The sequence below is a fragment of the Kogia breviceps genome, chromosome 1, assembly GCF_026419965.1.
Source record: "Kogia breviceps isolate mKogBre1 chromosome 1, mKogBre1 haplotype 1, whole genome shotgun sequence".
NCBI classification, from domain to species: Eukaryota; Metazoa; Chordata; class Mammalia; order Artiodactyla; family Physeteridae; genus Kogia; species Kogia breviceps.
This window is the reverse complement of record NC_081310.1, coordinates 52,063,094-52,075,970: the sequence shown is the minus strand read 5'-3', so window position 1 is coordinate 52,075,970 and position 12,877 is coordinate 52,063,094.

Below are 12,877 nucleotides of genomic sequence, written 5' to 3'. Positions count from 1 at the left end.
AGGGCTTTGGCTAGCGTTATGGTTAAGCCTCCGGTGAGGCTGAGGTTCGAGATGGCGGTGCGGATGCGTGTTAGGGGGCGTGTGTGTCGTACGGCACAGCGTTCCGTTAGGATCGGCCTCAGGCTTCAGGCTGCGGGGGAGGCCTAGAGGTCAGGGTCAGGGCCTGGGCTAGGGATTGGGTTAGGCCCCCGGTGAGGCTGAGGGTCGAGATCGGGGTGCGGATGCGAGTTTGGGGGCGTGTGCGTCGTAGGGCGCGGCGTGCCGTTAGCCTAGGCCTCGTGCTTCAGGCTTCCGGTGAGGCTTAGGGGTCAGGGTCAGGGCCGGGGCTAGGTTTAGGGTTAGGCCCCCGGTGAGGCTGAGGGTCGAGATCGGGATGCAGATGCGTGTTTGGAGCCGTGTGCGTCGTAGGACGCGGCGTGCCGTTAGGCTAGGCCTCAGGCTTCAGACTGCAGGGGAGGCCTAGGGGTCAGGGTCAGGGCTGGGTCTAGGGTTAGGTTTAGGCCTCCGGTGAGGCTGAGGGTCGAGATCGGGGTGCGTATGCGTGTTAGGGGGCGTGTGTGTCGTAGGGCGCGGCGTGCCGTTAGGCTACGCCTCAGGCTTCAGGCTGCGGGGGAGGCTTAGGGTTCCGGGTCAGTGCCGGGGCTAGGGTTAGGGTTAGGCCCCCGGTGAGGCTGAGGGTCGAGATCGGGGTGCGGATGCGAGTTTGGGTGCGTGTGCGTCGTAGGGCGCGCCGTGCCGTTAGGCTAGGCCTCGTGCTTCAGGCTTCCGGGGAGGCTTAGGGGTCAGGGTCAGGGCTGGTGCTAGGGTTAGGTTTAGGCCCCCAGTGAGGCTGAGGGTCGAGATCGGGGTGCGGATGCGTGTTAGGGGGCGTGTGCGTCGTAGCGCGCGGCGTTCTCTTAGGCTAGGCCTCAGGCTTCAGGCTGCGGGGGAGGCCTAGTGGTCAGGGTCAGGGCTGGATCTAGGGTTAGGGTTAGGCCCCCGATGAGGCTGAGGGTCGAGATCGGGGTGCGGATGCGTGTTAGGGGGCGTGGGCGTCGTAGGGCGCGACATGCCGTTAGGCTAGGCCTCAGGCTTCAGGCTGCATGGGAGGCCTAGGGGTCAGGGTCAGGGCCGGCGCTAGGTTTAGGGTTAGGCCCCCGGTGAGGCTGAGGGTCGAGATCGGGATGCAGATGCGTGTTTGGGGCCGTGTGCGTCGTAGGACGCGCCGTGCCGTTAGGCTAGGCCTCTGGCTTCAGGCTGCAGGCGAGGACTAGGGGTCAGGTCAGGGCTGGGTCTAGGGTTAGGTTTAGGCCCCCGGTGAGGCTGAGGGTCGAGATCGGGGTGCGGATGCGTGTTAGGGGGCGTGTGCGTCGTAGGGCGTGGCGTGCCGTTAGGCTAGGCCTCAGGCTTCAAGCTGCGGGGGAGGCTTAGGGGTCAGGGTCAGGCCCGGGGCTAGGGTTAGGGTTAGGCCCCCGGTGATGCTGAGGGTCGAGATCGGGGTGCGGATGCATGTTAGGGGGCGTGTGCTTCGTAGGTCGTGGCGTGCCGTTAGGCTAGGCCTCAGGCTTCAGGCTGCGGGGGAGGCCTTGGTGTCAGGGTCAGGGATGGGGCTAGGGTTAGGTTTAACCCCCGGGTGAGTCTGAGGCTCGAGATCGGGGTGCGGATGCGTGTTATGGGGCGTGTGCGTCGTAGGGCGCAGCGTGCCGTTAGGCTAGGCCTCAGGCTTCAGGCTGCGGGGGATGCCTAGGGGTCAGGGTCAGGACCGGGGTTAGGGTTAGGTTTAGGCCCCTGGTGAGGCTGATGGTCGAGATCGGGGTGCAGATGCGTGTTAGGGGGCGTGTGCGTCGTAGGGCGCGGCGTGCCGTTAGACTAGGCCTTAGGCTGCAGGCTACGGGGGAGGCTTAGGGGTCAGGTTCAGGGTCTCGGCTAGGGTTAGGGTTAGGCCCCCGGTGAGGCTGAGGTTCCACATCGGGATGCAGATGCGTGTTTGGGGGCGTGTCCGTCATAGGACGCGGCGAGCAGTTAGGCTAGGCTGCAGACTTCAGGCTGCAGGGGAGGCCTAGTGGTCAGGGTCAGGGCTCGGGCTAGGGTTAGGTTTAGGCCCCCGGTGAGGCTGAGGGTCGAGATCGGGGTGCGGATGCGTGTTAGGGGGCGTGTGCGTCGTAGGGCGTGGCGTGGCGTTAGGCTAGGCCTCAGGCTTCAGGCTGCAGGGGAGGCCTAGTGGTCAGGGTGAGGGCTCGGGCTAGGGTTAGGTTTAGGCCCACGGTGAGGCTGAGCGTCGAGGTCGTGGTGCAGATGCGTGTTAGTGGGCGTGGGCGTCGTAGAGCTCGGCATGCCATTAGGCTAGGCGTCAGGCTTCAGGCTGCGGGGGAGTCCTAGGGGTCAGGGTCAGGCCTGCCGCTAGGGTTAGGGTTCGGCCCACGGTGAGGCTGAGGGTCGAGATCGGGGTGCGGACGCGTGTTAGGGGGCATGGGCGTCGTAGGGCGCGGCGTGCCGTTAGGCTAGGCCTCATGCTTCAGGCTGCGGGGGAGGCCTAGGGGTCAGGGTCAGGGCTTTGGCTAGCGATAGCGTTAAGCCCCCGGTGAGGCTGAGGTTCGAGATCGTGGTGCGGATGCGTGTTAGGGGGCGTGTGTGTCGTTGGGCACAGCGTTCCGTTAGGATCGGCCTCAGGCTTCAGGCTGCGGGGGAGGCCTAGAGGTCAGGGTCAGGGCCTGGGCTAGGGATTGGGTTAGGCCCCCGGTGAGGCTGAGTGTCGAGATCGGGGTGCGGATGCGAGTTAGGGGGCGTCTGTGTCGTAGGGCGCGGCGTGCCGTTAGGCTAAGCCTCGTGCTTCAGGCTTCCTGGGAGGCTTAGGGGTCAGGGTCAGGGCCGGGGCTAGGTTTAGGGTTAGGCCCCCGGTGAGGCTGAGGGTCGAGATCGGGATGCAGATCCGTGTTTGGGGCCCTGTGCGTCGTAGGACGCGCCGTGCCGTTAGGCTAGGCCTCTGGCTTCAGGCTGCAGGCGAGGCCTAGGGGTCAGGTCAGGGCTGGGTCTAGGGTTAGGTTTAGGCCCCCGGTGAGGCTGAGGGTCGAGATCGGGGTGCGGATGCGTGTTAGGGGGCCTGTGCGTCGTAGGGCGGGGCGTGCCGTTAGGCTAGGCCTCAGGCTTCAAGCTGCGGGGGAGGCTTAGGGGTCAGGGTCAGGACCGGGGCTAGGGTTAGGGTTAGGCCCCCGGTGAGGCTGAGGGTCGAGATCGGGATGCAGATCCGTGTTTGGGGGCGTGTGCGTCGTAGGATGCGGCGTGCCGTTAGGGTAGGCCTCAGGCTTCAGGCTTCAGGGGAGGCTTAGGGGTCAGGGTCAAGGCTGGTGCTAGGGTTAGGTTTAGGCCCCCGGTGAGGCTGAGGTTCGAGATCGGGGTGCGGATGCGTGTTAAGGGGCGTGGCCGTCGTAGGGTGCGGCGTGCTGTTAGGCTAGGCCTCAGGCTTCAGGCTGCGGGGGAGGCCTAGTGGTCAGGGTCAGGGCTGGGGCTAGGGTTAGGGTTAGGCCCCCGATGAGGCTGAGGTTCGAGATCGGGGTGCGGATGCGTGTTAGGGGGCATGGGCGTCGTAGGGCGCGGCGTGCAATTAGGCTAGGCCTCAGGCTTCAGGCTGAGGGTGATGCCTAGTTGTCAGGGTCACGGCTGCGGCTAGGGTTAGGGTTAGGCCCCCGGTGAGGCTAACGGTCGAGATCGGGGTTTGGATGCGTGTTAGGTGGCGTGTGCGTCTTAGGGCGCGGCGTGCCGTTAGGCTAGGCCTCAGGCTTCAGTCTGCGGGGGAGGCTTATGGGTCAGGGTCAGGGCAGGGGCTAGGGTTAGGGTTAGGCCCCCGGTGAGGCTGAGGGTTGAGATCGGGGTGCGGATGCGTGTTAGGGGGCGTGGGCGTGGTATAGCGCGGCGTGCCATTAGGCTACGCCTCAGGATTCAGGCTGAGGGTGAGGCCTAGTGGTCAGGGTCACGGCTGCGGCTAGGGTTAGGGTTAGGCCCCCGGTGAGGCTAAGGGTCGAGATCGGGGTTCGGATGCGTGTTAGGTGGCGTGTGCGTCTAGGGCGCGGCGTGCCGTTAGGCTAGGCCTCAGGCTTCAGTCTGCGGGGGAGGCTTAGGGGTCAGGGTCAGGGCAGGGGCTAGAGTTAGGGTTAGGCCCCCGGTGAGGCTGAGGGTCGAGATCGGGATGCAGATGCGTGTTAGGGCGCGTGTGCGTCGTAGGACGCGGCGTGCCGTTAGGCTAGGCCTCAGGCTTCAGGCTGCGTGGGAAGCCTAGGGGTCAGGGTCAGTGATGGGGCTAGGGTTAGGGTTAGGCCCCCGGTGAGGCTGAGGGTCTAGATCGGGATGCAGATGCGTGTTAGGGCGCGTGTGCGTCGTAGGACGCGGCGTGCCGTTAGGCTAGGCCTCAGGCTTCAGGCTGAAGGTGAGGCCTAGGGGTCAGGGTCACGGCTGCGGCTAGGGTTAGGGTTAGGCCCCCGGTGAGGCTAAGGGTCGAGATCGGGGTTCGGATGCGTGTTAGGTGGCGTGTGCGTCTTAGGGCGCGGCGTGCCGTTAGGCTAGGCCTCAGGCTTCAGACTGCGGGGGATGCCTATGGGTCAGGGTCAGGACCGGGGTTATGGTTATGTTTAAGCCCCTGGTGAGGCTGAGGGTCGATATCAGGGTGCGGATGCGTGTTAGGGGGCGTGGGCGTCGTAGGGCGCGGCGTGCCGTTAGGCTAGGCCCCAGGCTTCAGGCTACGGGGGAGGCCTAGGGCTCATTGTCAGGGCTGTTTCTAGGGTTACGGTTAGGACCCCGGTGCGGCTGAGGATCGAGATCGGGGTGCGGATGCGTGTTAGGGGGCGTGGGCGTCGTAGGGTGCGGCGTGCCGTTAGGCTAGGCCTCAGGCTTCTGGCTGCGGGGGAGGCCTAGGGTTTAGGGTCAGGGCTGGGGCTAGAGTTAGGTTTAGGCCCCCGGTGAGGCTGAGGGTCGAGATCGGGGTGCGGATGCGTGATTGGGGGCGTGTGCGTCGTAGGACGCGGCGTGCCGTTAGGCTAGGCCTCAGGCTTCAGGCTGCGGGGGAGGCCTAGGGTTCAGGGTCAGTGCTGGGGCTAGGGTTAGGGTTAGGCCCCCGGTGAGGCTGAGGGTCGAGATCGGGGTGCGGAGGCGTGTTAGGGGGCGGTGCGTCATAGGGCGCGGCGTGCCGTTAGGCTAGGCCTCAGGCTTCAGGCTGCGGGGGAGGCCTTGGTGTCAGGGTCAGGGTTGGTGCTAGGGTTAGGTTTAACCCCCGGGTGACTCTCAGGCTCGAGATCGGGGTGCGGATGCGTGTTATGGGGCGTGTGTGTCGTAGGGCGCGGCGTGCTGTTAGGCTAGGCCTCAGGCTTCAGGCTGCGGTGGATGCCTAGGGGTCAGGGTCAGGACCGGTGTTAGGGTTAGGTTTAGGCCCCTGGTGAGGCTGATGGTCGAGATCGGGGTGCAGATGCGTGTTAGGGGGCGTGTGCGTCGTAGGGCGCGGCGTGCCGTTAGGCTAGGCCTCAGGCTGCAGGCTACGCGGGAGGCTTAGGGGTCAGGGTCAGGGTCGCGGCTAGGGTTAGGGTTAGGCCCCCGCTGAGGCTGAGGTTCGACATCCGGATGCAGATGCGTGTTTGGGGGCGTGTCCGTCGTAGGACGCGGTGAGCCGTTAGGCTAGGCTGCAGACTTCAGGCTGCAGGGGAGGCCTAGTGGTCAGGGTCAGGGCTGGGTCTAGGGTTAGGTTTAGGCCCCCGGTGAGTCTGAGGGTCGAGATCGGGGTGTGGATGCGTGTTAGGGGGCGTGTGCGTCGTAGGGCGTGGCGTGGCGTTAGGCTAGGCCTCAGGCTTCAGGCTGCAGGGGAGGCCTAGTGGTCAGGGTGAGGGCTCGTGCTAGGGTTAGGTTTAGGCCCACGGTGAGGATGAGCGTCGAGGTCGTGGTGCAGATGCGTGTTAGGGGGCGTGGGCGTCGTAGAGCGCGGCATGCCATTGGGCTAGGCGTCAGGCTTCAGGCTGCGGGGGAGGCCTAGGGGTCAGGGTCAGGCCTGCCGCTAGGGTTAGGGTTCGGCCCACGGTGAGGCTGAGGGTCGAGATCGGGGTGCGGATGCGTGTTAGGGGGCATGGGCGTCGTAGGGCGCGGCGTGCCGTTAGGCTAGGCCTCATGCTTCAGGCTGCGGGGGAGGCCTAGGGGTCAGGGTCAGGGCTTTGGCTAGCGTTAGGGTTAAGCCCCCGGTGAGGCTGAGGTTCGAGATCGTGGTGCGGATGCGTGTTAGGGGGCGTGTGTGTCGTTGGGCACAGCGTTCCGTTAGGATCGGCCTCAGGCTTCAGGCTGCAGGGGAGGCCTAGAGGTCAGGGTCAGGGCCTGGGCTAGGGATTGGGTTAGGCCCCCGGTGAGGCTGAGTGTCGAGATCGGGGTGCGGATGCGAGTTAGGGGGCGTGTGTGTCGTAGGGCGCGGCGTGCCGTTAGGCTAAGCCTCGTGCTTCAGGCTTCCTGGGAGGCTTAGGGGTCAGGGACAGGGCCGGGGCTAGGTTTAGGGTTAGGCCCCCGGTGAGGCTGAGGGTCCAGATCGGGATGCAGATGCGTGTTTGGGGCCGTGTGCGTCGTAGGACGCGCCGTGCCGTTAGGCTAGGCCTCTGGCTTCAGGCTGCAGGCGAGGCCTAGGGGTCAGGTCAGGGCTGGGTCTAGGGTTAGGTTTAGGCACCCGGTGAGGCTGAGGGTCGAGATCGGGGTGCGGATGCGTGTTAGGGGGCGTGTGCGTCGTAGGGCGCGGCGTGCCGTTAGGCTAGGCCTCAGGCTTCAAGCTGCGGGGGAGGCTTAGGGGTCAGGGTCAGGGCCGGGGCTAGGGTTAGGGTTAGGCCCCCGATGAGGCTGAGGGTCGAGATCGGGATGCAGATCCGTGTTTGGGGGCGTGTGCGTCGTAGGACGCGGCGTGCCGTTAGGCTAGGCCTCAGGCTTCAGGCTGCGGGGGAGGCCTAGTGTTCAGGGTCAGGGCTGGGCCTAGGGTTAGGTTTAGGCCCCCGGTGAGGCTGAGGGTCGAGATCGGGGTGCGGATGCGTGTTAGGGGGCGTGTGTGTCATAGGGCGCGGCGTGCCGTTAGGCTAGGCCTCAGGCTTCAGGCTGCTTGGGAGGCCTTGGTGTCAGGGTCAGGGATGGGGCTAGAGTTAGGTTTAGGCCCCCGGTGAGGCTGAGGGTCGAGATCGGGGTGCGGATGCGTGTTAGGGGGTGTGTGCGTCGTAGGACGCGGCGTGCTGTTAGGCTAGGCCTCAGGGTTCAGGCTGCGGGGGAGGCCTAGTGGTCAGGGTCAGGGCTGGGGCTAGGGTTAGGGTTAGGCCCCCGATGAGGCTGAGGGTCGAGATCGGGGTGCGGATGCGTGTTAGGGGGCGTGGGCGTCGTAGGGCGCGACGTACCGTTAGGCTAGGCCTCAGGCTTCAGGCTGCGGGGGAGGCCTAGGGTTCAGGGTCAGTGCTGGGGCTAGGGTTAGGGTTCGGCCCCCGGTGATGCTGAGGGTCGAGATCGGGGTGCGGATGCGTGTTCGGGGGCGTGGGCGTCGTAGGGCGCGGCGTGCCATTAGGCTAGGCCTCAGGCTTCAGGCGGAGGGTGAGGCCTAGGGGTCAGGGTCAGGGCTGCGGCTAGGGTTAGGGTTAGGCCCCCGGTGAGGCTAAGGGTCGAGATCGGGGTTCAGATGCGTGTTAGGTGGCGTGTGCGTCTTAGGGCGCGGCGCGCCGTTAGGCTAGGCCTCAGGCTTCAGACTGCGGGGGATGCCTAGGGGTCAGGGTCAGTTCTGGGGCTAGGGTTAGGGTTAGGCCCCCGGTGAGGCTGAGTGTCGAGATCGGGGTGCGGATGCGTGTTAGGGGGCGTGGGCGTCGTAGGGCGCGGCGTGCCATTAGGCTAGGCCTCAGGCTTCAGGCTGAGGGTGAGGCCTAGGGGTCAGGGTCACGGCTGCGGCTAGGTTTAGGGTTAGGCCCCCGGTTAGGCTAAGGGTCGAGATCGGGGTTCGGATGCGTGTTAGGTGCCGTGTGCGTCATAGGGCGCGGCGTGCCGTTGGGCTAGGCCTCAGGCTTCAGGCTGCGGGGGAGGCCTTGGTGTCAGGGTCAGGGATCGGGCTAGAGTTAGGTTTAGGCCCCCGGTGAGGCTGAGGGTCGAGATCGTGGTGCGGATGCGTGTTAGGGGGCGTGTGCGTCGTAGGACGCGGCGTGTCGTTAGGCTAGGCCTCAGGCTGCAGGGGAGGCCTAGGGTTCAGGGTCAGGGCAGGGTCTAGGGTTAGGTTTAGGCCCCAGGTGAGGCTGAGGGTCGAGATCGGGGTGCGGATGCGTGTTAGGGGGCATGGGCGTCGTAGGGCGCGGCGTGCCGTTAGGCTCGGCCTCAGGCTTCAGCCTGCAGGGGAGGCTTAGGGGTCAGGGTCAGGGCCGGGGCTAGGGTTAGGGTTAGGCCCCCGGTGAGGCTGAGGGTCGAGATCGGGATGCAGAAGCGTGTTAGGGCGCGTGTGCGTCATAGGGCGCGGCGTGCCATTAGGATCGGCCTCAGGCTTCAGGCTGCGGGGGAGGCCTAGAGGTCAGGGTCAGGGCCTGGGCTAGGGATTGGGTTAGGCCCCCGGTGAGGCTGAGGGTCGAGATCGGGGTGCAGATGCGAGTTAGGGGGCGTGTGTGTCGTAGGGCGCGGCGTGCCGTTAGGCTAGGCCTCGTGCTTCAGGCTTCCTGGGGGCTTTGGGGTCAGGTTCAGGGCCGGGGCTAGGTTTAGGGTTAGGCCCCCGGTGAGGCTGAGGGTCGAGATCGGGATGCAGATGCGTGTTTGGGGCCGTGTGCGTCGTAGGACGCGCCATGCCGTTAGGCTAGGCCTCTGGCTTCAGGCTGCAGGCGAGGCCTAGGGGTCAGGTCAGGGCTGGGTCTAGGGTTAGGTTTAGGCACCCGGTGAGGCTGAGGGTCGAGATCGGGGTGCGGATGCGTGTTAGGGGGCGTGTGCGTCGTAGGGCGCGGCGTGCCGTTAGGCTAGGCCTCAGGCTTCAAGCTGCGGGGGAGGCTTAGGGGTCAGGGTCAGGGCCGGGGCTAGGGTTAGGGTTAGGCCCCCGATGAGGCTGAGGGTCGAGATCGGGATGCAGATCCGTGTTTGGGGGCGTGTGCGTCGTAGGACGCGGCGTGCCGTTAGGGTAGGCCTCAGGCTTCAGGCTGCAGGGGAGGCATAGGGGTCAGGGTCAGGGCTGGTGCTAGGGTTAGGTTTAGGCCCCCGGTGAGGCTGAGGGTCGAGATCGGGGTGCGGATGCGTGTTAAGGGGCGTGGCCGTCGTAGGGTGCGGCGTGCTGTTAGGCTAGGCCTCAGGCTTCAGGCTGCAGGGGAGGCCTAGTGGTCAGGGTGAGGGCTGGGGCTAGGGTTAGGGTTAGGCCCCCGATGAGGCTGAGGGTCGAGATCTGGGTGCGGATGCGTGTTAGGGGGCGTGGGCGTCGTAGGGCGCGACGTGCCGTTAGGCTAGGCCTCAGGCTTCAGGTTGCGGGGGAGGCCTAGGGGTCAGGGTCAGTGCTGGGGCTAGGGTTAGGGTTAGGCCCCCGGTGAGGCTGAGGGTCGAGATCCTGGTGCAGATGCGTGTTAGGGGGCATGGGCGTCGTAGGGCGCGGCGTGCCATTAGGCTAGGCCTCAGGCTTCAGGCTGAGGGTGAGGCCTAGGTGTCAGGGTCACGGCTGCGGCTAGGGTTAGGGTTAGGCCCCCGGTGAGGCTGAGGGTCGAGATCGGGGTGCGGATGCGTGTTAGGGGGCGTGTGCGTCGTAGGACGCGGCGTGCTGTTAGGCTAGGCCTCAGGCTTCAGGCTGCGGGGGAGGCCTAGTGTTCAGGGTCAGGGCTGGGGCTAGGGTTAGGTTTAGGCCCCCGGTGAGGCTGAGGGTCGAGATCGGGGTGCGGATGCGTGTTAGGGGGCGTTTGCGTCATAGGGCGCGGCGTGCCGTTAGGCTAGGCCTCAGGCTTCAGGCTGCTTGGGAGGCCTTGGTGTCAGGGTCAGGGATGGGGCTAGAGTTAGGTTTAGGCCCCCGGTGAGGCTGAGGGTCGAGATCGGGGTGCGGATGCGTGTTAGGGGGTGTGTGCGTCGTAGGACGCGGCGTGCTGTTAGGCTAGGCCTCAGGGTTCAGGCTGCGGGGGAGGCCTAGTGGTCAGGGTCAGGGCTGGGGCTAGGGTTAGGGTTAGGCCCCCGATGAGGCTGAGGGTCGAGATCGGGGTGCGGATGCGTGTTAGGGGGCGTGGGCGTCGTAGGGCGCGACGTACCGTTAGGCTAGGCCTCAGGCTTCAGGCTGCGGGGGAGGCCTAGGGTTCAGGGTCAGTGCTGGGGCTAGGGTTAGGGTTCGGCCCCCGGTGATGCTGAGGGTCGAGATCGGGGTGCGGATGCGTGTTCGGGGGCGTGGGCGTCGTAGGGCGCGGCGTGCCATTAGGCTAGGCCTCAGGCTTCAGGCTGAGGGTGAGGCCTAGGGGTCAGGGTCACAGCTGCGGCTAGGTGTAGGGTTCGGCCCCCGGTTAGGCTAAGGGTCGAGATCGGGGTTCGGATGCGTGTTAGGTGCCGTGTGCGTCATAGGGCGCGGCGTGCCGTTGGGCTAGGCCTCAGGCTTCAGGCTGCGGGGGAGGCCTTGTTGTCAGGGTCAGGGATCGGGCTAGAGTTAGGTTTAGGCCCCCGGTGAGGCTGAGGGTTGAGATCGTGGTGCGGATGCGTGTTAGGGGGCGTGTGCGTCGTAGGACACGGCGTGTCGTTAGGCTAGGCCTCAGGCTTCAGGCTGCAGGGGAGGCCTAGGGGTCAGGGTCAGGGCAGGGTCTAGGGTTAGGTTTAGGCCCCAGGTGAGGCTGAGGGTCGAGATCGGGGTGCGGATGCGTGTTAGGGGGAGTGTGCGTCGTAGGGCGCGGCGTGCCGTTAGGCTCGGCCTCAGGCTTCAGCCTGCAGGGGAGGCTTAGGGGTCAGGGTCAGGGCCGGGGCTAGGGTTAGGGTTAGGCCCCCGGTGAGGCTGAGGGTCGAGATCGGGATGCAGAAGCGTGTTAGGGCGCGTGTGCGTCATAGGGCGCGGCGTGCCATTAGGATCGGCCTCAGGCTTCAGGCTGCGGGGGAGGCCTAGAGGTCAGGGTCAGGGCCTGGGCTAGGGATTGGGTTAGGCCCCCGGTGAGGCTGAGGGTCGAGATCGGGGTGCAGATGCGAGTTAGGGGGCGTGTGTGTCGTAGGGCGCGGCGTGCCGTTAGGCTAGGCCTCGTGCTTCAGGCTTCCTGGGGGCTTTGGGGTCAGGTTCAGGGCCGGGGCTAGGTTTAGGGTTAGGCCCCCGGTGAGGCTGAGGGTCGAGATCGGGATGCAGATGCGTGTTTGGGGCCGTGTGCGTCGTAGGACGCGCCATGCCGTTAGGCTAGGCCTCTGGCTTCAGGCTGCAGGCGAGGCCTAGGGGTCAGGTCAGGGCTGGGTCTAGGGTTAGGTTTAGGCACCCGGTGAGGCTGAGGGTCGAGATCGGGGTGCGGATGCGTGTTAGGGGGCGTGTGCGTCGTAGGGCGCGGCGTGCCGTTAGGCTAGGCCTCAGGCTTCAAGCTGCGGGGGAGGCTTAGGGGTCAGGGTCAGGGCCGGGGCTAGGGTTAGGGTTAGGCCCCCGATGAGGCTGAGGGTCGAGATCGGGATGCAGATCCGTGTTTGGGGGCGTGTGCGTCGTAGGACGCGGCGTGCCGTTAGGGTAGGCCTCAGGCTTCAGGCTGCAGGGGAGGCATAGGGGTCAGGGTCAGGGCTGGTGCTAGGGTTAGGTTTAGGCCCCCGGTGAGGCTGAGGGTCGAGATCGGGGTGCGGATGCGTGTTAAGGGGCGTGGCCGTCGTAGGGTGCGGCGTGCTGTTAGGCTAGGCCTCAGGCTTCAGGCTGCAGGGGAGGCCTAGTGGTCAGGGTGAGGGCTGGGGCTAGGGTTAGGGTTAGGCCCCCGATGAGGCTGAGGGTCGAGATCTGGGTGCGGATGCGTGTTAGGGGGCGTGGGCATCGTAGGGCGCGACGTGCCGTTAGGCTAGGCCTCAGGCTTCAGGTTGCGGGGGAGGCCTAGGGGTCAGGGTCAGTGCTGGGGCTAGGGTTAGGGTTAGGCCCCCGGTGAGGCTGAGGGTCGAGATCCTGGTGCAGATGCGTGTTAGGGGGCATGGGCGTCGTAGGGCGCGGCGTGCCATTAGGCTAGGCCTCAGGCTTCAGGCTGAGGGTGAGGCCTAGGTGTCAGGGTCACGGCTGCGGCTAGGGTTAGGGTTAGGCCCCCGGTGAGGCTGAGGGTCGAGATCGGGGTGCGGATGCGTGTTAGGGGGCGTGTGCGTCGTAGGACGCGGCGTGCTGTTAGGCTAGGCCTCAGGCTTCAGGCTGCGGGGGAGGCCTAGTGTTCAGGGTCAGGGCTGGGGCTAGGGTTAGGTTTAGGCCCCCGGTGAGGCTGAGGGTCGAGATCGGGGTGCGGATGCGTGTTAGGGGGCGTTTGCGTCATAGGGCGCGGCGTGCCGTTAGGCTAGGCCTCAGGCTTCAGGCTGCTTGGGAGGCCTTGGTGTCAGGGTCAGGGATGGGGCTAGAGTTAGGTTTAGGCCCCCGGTGAGGCTGAGGGTCGAGATCGGGGTGCGGATGCGTGTTAGGGGGTGTGTGCGTCGTAGGACGCGGCGTGCTGTTAGGCTAGGCCTCAGGCTTCAGTCTGCAGGGGAGGCTTAGGGGTCAGGGTCAGGGTAGGGACTAGAGTTAGGGTTAGGCCCCCGGTGAGGCTGAGGGTCGAGATCGGGGTGCGGATGCGTGTTAGGGGGCGTGTGCGTCGTAGGACGCGGCGTGCCGTTAGGCTAGGCCTCAGGCTTCAGGCTGCGGGGGAGGCCTAGTGTTCAGGGTCAGGGCTGGGGCTAGGGTTAGGTTTAGGCCCCCGGTGAGGCTGAGGGTCGAGATCGTGGTGCGGATGCGTGTTAGGGTGCGTGTGCGTCATAAGGC